Source organism: Anarhichas minor, unplaced genomic scaffold (assembly GCF_050575085.1).
Source record: "Anarhichas minor isolate MPS153535 unplaced genomic scaffold, ASM5057508v1 ptg000259l, whole genome shotgun sequence".
In the NCBI taxonomy this organism is placed as follows: domain Eukaryota; kingdom Metazoa; phylum Chordata; class Actinopteri; order Perciformes; family Anarhichadidae; genus Anarhichas; species Anarhichas minor.
This window is the reverse complement of record NW_027466705.1, coordinates 20,001-29,267: the sequence shown is the minus strand read 5'-3', so window position 1 is coordinate 29,267 and position 9,267 is coordinate 20,001.

Below are 9,267 nucleotides of genomic sequence, written 5' to 3'. Positions count from 1 at the left end.
ACGTGCTGCCTCGGCTGTGGATACCCGTTTATTATTCTGCTTATATGGGTAGTTAGAGGACGTCGCGACCGTGTATTCAAAATAAGAATCCCCGCTGTGCGTTCCATTTCCGGGTAGATATGGCGCGCGTAATAGGGCCCCTGCGACCTACTTTGACCGCGTGGTGCCTCGGCTGTGGACCTCGCATCCAGGATCCACTCGGATAGGTTTGTAGAAGTGGACTTGGACTACAATTAGATATGAGGTTCCCGGCTGTGCGTTGTGTTTTCGCGGAGATATGGACCGCGCAAAACGGGTATTTGGTTTAAGGATTTTTCGCTGTGATTTTGTCAGAGTATGAAGATCGATCGGCGGTTTTCAAACACGCGCTGCATCGGCTGTGTGTATCCGTTTATTATTCATCTTATATGGGTGGTTAGAGGACTTCCAGCTCGACAACTGGGCATGAGTATCCCCGCTGTGCGTTCTATTTCCGGGTAGATATGGCGCGCGTAATATGGTCCCTGCGACCTACTTTGACCGCGTCGTGCCTCGGCTGTGAGTGTCCGATTGTGGATCACCCTCCACATGTCTTTAGAGGTTGACGGTGGCTACAGGTCGGCATAGGTGTCCCGGCTGTGCGTTGTGTATTCGCGGGGATATGGACCGCGCAAGACGGCGATTTGGTTTAAGGAAACAGAGTATTGGCGCTATCGCTGTGATTTTGTCAGAGTATGAAGATCGGTCGGCGGTTTTCAAATACGTGCTGCCTCGGCTGTGGATACCCGTTTATTATTCTGCTTATATGGGTAGTTAGAGGACGTCGCGACCGTGTATTCAAAATAAGAATCCCCGCTGTGCGTTCCATTTCCGGGTAGATATGGCGCGCGTAATAGGGCCCCTGCGACCTACTTTGACCGCGTGGTGCCTCGGCTGTGGACCTCGCATCCAGGATCCACTCGGATAGGTTTGTAGAAGTGGACTTGGACTACAATTAGATATGAGGTTCCCGGCTGTGCGTTGTGTTTTCGCGGAGATATGGACCGCGCAAAACGGGTATTTGGTTTAAGGATTTTTCGCTGTGATTTTGTCAGAGTATGAAGATCGATCGGCGGTTTTCAAACACGCGCTGCATCGGCTGTGTGTATCCGTTTATTATTCATCTTATATGGGTGGTTAGAGGACTTCCAGCTTGACAACTGGGCATGAGTATCCCCGCTGTGCGTTCTATTTCCGGGTAGATATGGCGCGCGTAATATGGTCCCTGCGACCTACTTTGACCGCGTCGTGCCTCGGCTGTGAGTGTCCGATTGTGGATCACCCTCCACATGTCTTTAGAGGTTGACGGTGGCTACAGGTCGGCATAGGTGTCCCGGCTGTGCGTTGTGTATTCGCGGGGATATGGACCGCGCAAGACGGCGATTTGGTTTAAGGAAACAGAGTATTGGCGCTATCGCTGTGATTTTGTCAGAGTATGAAGATCGGTCGGCGGTTTTCAAATACGTGCTGCCTCGGCTGTGGATACCCGTTTATTATTCTGCTTATATGGGTAGTTAGAGGACGTCGCGACCGTGTATTCAAAATAAGAATCCCCGCTGTGCGTTCCATTTCCGGGTAGATATGGCGCGCGTAATAGGGCCCCTGCGACCTACTTTGACCGCGTGGTGCCTCGGCTGTGGACCTCGCATCCAGGATCCACTCGGTGAGGTTTGTAGAAGTGGACTTGGACTACAATTAGATATGAGGTTCCCGGCTGTGCGTTGTGTTTTCGCGGAGATATGGACCGCGCAAAACGGGTATTTGGTTTAAGGATTTTTCGCTGTGATTTTGTCAGAGTATGAAGATCGATCGGCGGTTTTCAAACACGCGCTGCATCGGCTGTGTGTATCCGTTTATTATTCATCTTATATGGGTGGTTAGAGGACTTCCAGCTCGACAACTGGGCATGAGTATCCCCGCTGTGCGTTCTATTTCCGGGTAGATATGGCGCGCGTAATATGGTCCCTGCGACCTACTTTGACCGCGTCGTGCCTCGGCTGTGAGTGTCCGATTGTGGATCACCCTCCACATGTCTTTAGAGGTTGACGGTGGCTACAGGTCGGCATAGGTGTCCCGGCTGTGCGTTGTGTATTCGCGGGGATATGGACCGCGCAAGACGGCGATTTGGTTTAAGGAAACAGAGTATTGGCGCTATCGCTGTGATTTTGTCAGAGTATGAAGATCGGTCGGCGGTTTTCAAATACGTGCTGCCTCGGCTGTGGATACCCGTTTATTATTCTGCTTATATGGGTAGTTAGAGGACGTCGCGACCGTGTATTCAAAATAAGAATCCCCGCTGTGCGTTCCATTTCCGGGTAGATATGGCGCGCGTAATAGGGCCCCTGCGACCTACTTTGACCGCGTGGTGCCTCGGCTGTGGACCTCGCATCCAGGATCCACTCGGATAGGTTTGTAGAAGTGGACTTGGACTACAATTAGATATGAGGTTCCCGGCTGTGCGTTGTGTTTTCGCGGAGATATGGACCGCGCAAAACGGGTATTTGGTTTAAGGATTTTTCGCTGTGATTTTGTCAGAGTATGAAGATCGATCGGCGGTTTTCAAACACGCGCTGCATCGGCTGTGTGTATCCGTTTATTATTCATCTTATATGGGTGGTTAGAGGACTTCCAGCTTGACAACTGGGCATGAGTATCCCCGCTGTGCGTTCTATTTCCGGGTAGATATGGCGCGCGTAATATGGTCCCTGCGACCTACTTTGACCGCGTCGTGCCTCGGCTGTGAGTGTCCGATTGTGGATCACCCTCCACATGTCTTTAGAGGTTGACGGTGGCTACAGGTCGGCATAGGTGTCCCGGCTGTGCGTTGTGTATTCGCGGGGATATGGACCGCGCAAGACGGCGATTTGGTTTAAGGAAACAGAGTATTGGCGCTATCGCTGTGATTTTGTCAGAGTATGAAGATCGGTCGGCGGTTTTCAAATACGTGCTGCCTCGGCTGTGGATACCCGTTTATTATTCTGCTTATATGGGTAGTTAGAGGACGTCGCGACCGTGTATTCAAAATAAGAATCCCCGCTGTGCGTTCCATTTCCGGGTAGATATGGCGCGCGTAATAGGGCCCCTGCGACCTACTTTGACCGCGTGGTGCCTCGGCTGTGGACCTCGCATCCAGGATCCACTCGGATAGGTTTGTAGAAGTGGACTTGGACTACAATTAGATATGAGGTTCCCGGCTGTGCGTTGTGTTTTCGCGGAGATATGGACCGCGCAAAACGGGTATTTGGTTTAAGGATTTTTCGCTGTGATTTTGTCAGAGTATGAAGATCGATCGGCGGTTTTCAAACACGCGCTGCATCGGCTGTGTGTATCCGTTTATTATTCATCTTATATGGGTGGTTAGAGGACTTCCAGCTTGACAACTGGGCATGAGTATCCCCGCTGTGCGTTCTATTTCCGGGTAGATATGGCGCGCGTAATATGGTCCCTGCGACCTACTTTGACCGCGTCGTGCCTCGGCTGTGAGTGTCCGATTGTGGATCACCCTCCACATGTCTTTAGAGGTTGACGGTGGCTACAGGTCGGCATAGGTGTCCCGGCTGTGCGTTGTGTATTCGCGGGGATATGGACCGCGCAAGACGGCGATTTGGTTTAAGGAAACAGAGTATTGGCGCTATCGCTGTGATTTTGTCAGAGTATGAAGATCGGTCGGCGGTTTTCAAATACGTGCTGCCTCGGCTGTGGATACCCGTTTATTATTCTGCTTATATGGGTAGTTAGAGGACGTCGCGACCGTGTATTCAAAATAAGAATCCCCGCTGTGCGTTCCATTTCCGGGTAGATATGGCGCGCGTAATAGGGCCCCTGCGACCTACTTTGACCGCGTGGTGCCTCGGCTGTGGACCTCGCATCCAGGATCCACTCGGATAGGTTTGTAGAAGTGGACTTGGACTACAATTAGATATGAGGTTCCCGGCTGTGCGTTGTGTTTTCGCGGAGATATGGACCGCGCAAAACGGGTATTTGGTTTAAGGATTTTTCGCTGTGATTTTGTCAGAGTATGAAGATCGATCGGCGGTTTTCAAACACGCGCTGCATCGGCTGTGTGTATCCGTTTATTATTCATCTTATATGGGTGGTTAGAGGACTTCCAGCTTGACAACTGGGCATGAGTATCCCCGCTGTGCGTTCTATTTCCGGGTAGATATGGCGCGCGTAATATGGTCCCTGCGACCTACTTTGACCGCGTCGTGCCTCGGCTGTGAGTGTCCGATTGTGGATCACCCTCCACATGTCTTTAGAGGTTGACGGTGGCTACAGGTCGGCATAGGTGTCCCGGCTGTGCGTTGTGTATTCGCGGGGATATGGACCGCGCAAGACGGCGATTTGGTTTAAGGAAACAGAGTATTGGCGCTATCGCTGTGATTTTGTCAGAGTATGAAGATCGGTCGGCGGTTTTCAAATACGTGCTGCCTCGGCTGTGGATACCCGTTTATTATTCTGCTTATATGGGTAGTTAGAGGACGTCGCGACCGTGTATTCAAAATAAGAATCCCCGCTGTGCGTTCCATTTCCGGGTAGATATGGCGCGCGTAATAGGGCCCCTGCGACCTACTTTGACCGCGTGGTGCCTCGGCTGTGGACCTCGCATCCAGGATCCACTCGGATAGGTTTGTAGAAGTGGACTTGGACTACAATTAGATATGAGGTTCCCGGCTGTGCGTTGTGTTTTCGCGGAGATATGGACCGCGCAAAACGGGTATTTGGTTTAAGGATTTTTCGCTGTGATTTTGTCAGAGTATGAAGATCGATCGGCGGTTTTCAAACACGCGCTGCATCGGCTGTGTGTATCCGTTTATTATTCATCTTATATGGGTGGTTAGAGGACTTCCAGCTTGACAACTGGGCATGAGTATCCCCGCTGTGCGTTCTATTTCCGGGTAGATATGGCGCGCGTAATATGGTCCCTGCGACCTACTTTGACCGCGTCGTGCCTCGGCTGTGAGTGTCCGATTGTGGATCACCCTCCACATGTCTTTAGAGGTTGACGGTGGCTACAGGTCGGCATAGGTGTCCCGGCTGTGCGTTGTGTATTCGCGGGGATATGGACCGCGCAAGACGGCGATTTGGTTTAAGGAAACAGAGTATTGGCGCTATCGCTGTGATTTTGTCAGAGTATGAAGATCGGTCGGCGGTTTTCAAATACGTGCTGCCTCGGCTGTGGATACCCGTTTATTATTCTGCTTATATGGGTAGTTAGAGGACGTCGCGACCGTGTATTCAAAATAAGAATCCCCGCTGTGCGTTCCATTTCCGGGTAGATATGGCGCGCGTAATAGGGCCCCTGCGACCTACTTTGACCGCGTGGTGCCTCGGCTGTGGACCTCGCATCCAGGATCCACTCGGATAGGTTTGTAGAAGTGGACTTGGACTACAATTAGATATGAGGTTCCCGGCTGTGCGTTGTGTTTTCGCGGAGATATGGACCGCGCAAAACGGGTATTTGGTTTAAGGATTTTTCGCTGTGATTTTGTCAGAGTATGAAGATCGATCGGCGGTTTTCAAACACGCGCTGCATCGGCTGTGTGTATCCGTTTATTATTCATCTTATATGGGTGGTTAGAGGACTTCCAGCTTGACAACTGGGCATGAGTATCCCCGCTGTGCGTTCTATTTCCGGGTAGATATGGCGCGCGTAATATGGTCCCTGCGACCTACTTTGACCGCGTCGTGCCTCGGCTGTGAGTGTCCGATTGTGGATCACCCTCCACATGTCTTTAGAGGTTGACGGTGGCTACAGGTCGGCATAGGTGTCCCGGCTGTGCGTTGTGTATTCGCGGGGATATGGACCGCGCAAGACGGCGATTTGGTTTAAGGAAACAGAGTATTGGCGCTATCGCTGTGATTTTGTCAGAGTATGAAGATCGGTCGGCGGTTTTCAAATACGTGCTGCCTCGGCTGTGGATACCCGTTTATTATTCTGCTTATATGGGTAGTTAGAGGACGTCGCGACCGTGTATTCAAAATAAGAATCCCCGCTGTGCGTTCCATTTCCGGGTAGATATGGCGCGCGTAATAGGGCCCCTGCGACCTACTTTGACCGCGTGGTGCCTCGGCTGTGGACCTCGCATCCAGGATCCACTCGGATAGGTTTGTAGAAGTGGACTTGGACTACAATTAGATATGAGGTTCCCGGCTGTGCGTTGTGTTTTCGCGGAGATATGGACCGCAAAACGGGTATTTGGTTTAAGGATTTTTCGCTGTGATTTTGTCAGAGTATGAAGATCGATCGGCGGTTTTCAAACACGCGCTGCATCGGCTGTGTGTATCCGTTTATTATTCATCTTATATGGGTGGTTAGAGGACTTCCAGCTCGACAACTGGGCATGAGTATCCCCGCTGTGCGTTCTATTTCCGGGTAGATATGGCGCGCGTAATATGGTCCCTGCGACCTACTTTGACCGCGTCGTGCCTCGGCTGTGAGTGTCCGATTGTGGATCACCCTCCACATGTCTTTAGAGGTTGACGGTGGCTACAGGTCGGCATAGGTGTCCCGGCTGTGCGTTGTGTATTCGCGGGGATATGGACCGCGCAAGACGGCGATTTGGTTTAAGGAAACAGAGTATTGGCGCTATCGCTGTGATTTTGTCAGAGTATGAAGATCGGTCGGCGGTTTTCAAATACGTGCTGCCTCGGCTGTGGATACCCGTTTATTATTCTGCTTATATGGGTAGTTAGAGGACGTCGCGACCGTGTATTCAAAATAAGAATCCCCGCTGTGCGTTCCATTTCCGGGTAGATATGGCGCGCGTAATAGGGCCCCTGCGACCTACTTTGACCGCGTGGTGCCTCGGCTGTGGACCTCGCATCCAGGATCCACTCGGATAGGTTTGTAGAAGTGGACTTGGACTACAATTAGATATGAGGTTCCCGGCTGTGCGTTGTGTTTTCGCGGAGATATGGACCGCGCAAAACGGGTATTTGGTTTAAGGATTTTTCGCTGTGATTTTGTCAGAGTATGAAGATCGATCGGCGGTTTTCAAACACGCGCTGCATCGGCTGTGTGTATCCGTTTATTATTCATCTTATATGGGTGGTTAGAGGACTTCCAGCTCGACAACTGGGCATGAGTATCCCCGCTGTGCGTTCTATTTCCGGGTAGATATGGCGCGCGTAATATGGTCCCTGCGACCTACTTTGACCGACTCGTGCCTCGGCTGTGGAGGTCGCATCCAGGATCCACTCTGATGTGTTTGTAGAGGGGGACTTGGACTACAATTAGATATGAGTGTCCCGGCTGTGCGTTGTGTTTTCGCGGAGATATGGACCGCGCAAAACGGGTATTTCGTTTAAGGACATAGAGTTTTTCGCTCGGGTTTTAAAGCCGTGATAGGGGCGAAGCGCTGAAGGTTCCAGCGCTTCTGTACTTCGCCTATTACGGCTGTGACCCATTTTGGTAGGGGGTAACCAAGCCACCTTGCACACAATGATAGGAACAGACTACCCAGTGTATACTAGGGGATAGGAGCGAAGCGCTGAAGGGTCCAGCGCTTCTGGCGGTTCCCCTATGCTACAGCCGTAGTAGGGGATATGAGCGAAGCGCTGAAGGGTCCAGCGCTTCTGGCGGTTCCCCTATGTTACAGCCGTAGTAGGGACGAAGCGCTGAAGGGTCCAGCGCTTCTGGCGGTTCCCCTATGCTACAGCCGTAGTAGGGGATATGAGCGAAGCGCTGAAGGGTCCAGCGCTTCTGGCGGTCCCCCTATGCTACAGCCGTAGTAGGGGATATGAGCGAAGCGCTGAAGGGTCCAGCGCTTCTGGCGGTTCCCCTATGTTACAGCCGTAGTAGGGACGAAGCGCTGAAGGGTCCAGCGCTTCTGGCGGTTCCCCTATGCTACAGCCGTAGTAGGGGATATGAGCGAAGCGCTGAAGGGTCCAGCGCTTCTGGCGGTCCCCCTATGCTACAGCCGTAGTAGGGGATATGAGCGAAGCGCTGAAGGGTCCAGCGCTTCTGGCGGTCCCCCTATGCTACAGCCGTAGTAGGGGATATGAGCGAAGCGCTGAAGGGTCCAGCGCTTCTGGCGGTTCCCCTATGCTACAGCCGTAGTAGGGGATATGAGCGAAGCGCTGAAGGGTCCAGCGCTTCTGGCGGTCCCCCTATGCTACAGCCGTAGTAGGGGATAGGAGCGAAGCGCTGAAGGGTCCAGCGCTTCTGGCGGTCCCCCTATGCTACAGCCGTAGTAGGGGATATGAGCGAAGCGCTGAAGGGTCCAGCGCTTCTGGCGGTCCCCCCTATGCTACAGCCGTAGTAGGGGATATGAGCGAAGCGCTGAAGGGTCCAGCGCTTCTGGCGGTCCCCCTATGCTACAGCCGTAGTAGGGGATATGAGCGAAGCGCTGAAGGGTCCAGCGCTTCTGGCGGTCCCCCTAAGCTACAGCTAGCGTAGTAGGGATATGAGCGAAGCGCTGAAGGGTCCAGCGCTTCTGGCGGTCCCCCTATGCTACAGCCGTAGTAGGGGATAGGAGCGAAGCGCTGAAGGGTCCAGCGCTTCTGGCGGTTCCCCTATGCTACAGCCGTAGTAGGGGATAGGAGCGAAGCGCTGAAGGGTCCAGCGCTTCTGGCGGTCCCCCTATGCTACAGCCGTAGTAGGGGATATGAGCGAAGCGCTGAAGGGTCCAGCGCTTCTGGCGGTCCCCCTATGCTACAGCCGTAGTAGGGGATATGAGCGAAGCGCTGAAGGGTCCAGCGCTTCTGGCGGTTCCCCTATGCTACAGCCGTAGTAGGGGATATGAGCGAAGCGCTGAAGGGTCCAGCGCTTCTGGCGGTCCCCCTATGCTACAGCCGTAGTAGGGGATATGAGCGAAGCGCTGAAGGGTCCAGCGCTTCTGGCGGTTCCCCTATGCTACAGCCGTAGTAGGGGATATGAGCGAAGCGCTGAAGGGTCCAGCGCTTCTGGCGGTTCCCCTATGCTACAGCCGTAGTAGGGGATAGGAGCGAAGCGCTGAAGGGTCCAGCGCTTCTGGCGGTTCCCCTATGCTACAGCCGTAGTAGGGGATAGGAGCGAAGCGCTGAAGGGTCCAGCGCTTCTGGCGGTTCCCCTATGCTACAGCCGTAGTAGGGGGGATATGAGCGAAGCGCTGAAGGGTCCAGCGCTTCCCTAAATTTTTTGGATTACCAGGACCAATTCTTTTAGAGCAGTAGTAGGGGCGAAGCTCTGAAGCGCTGAAGGGTCCAGCGCTTCGGGACTTTGCCTATTACGGCTGTGACCCATTTTGGTAGGGGGTAACCAAGCCA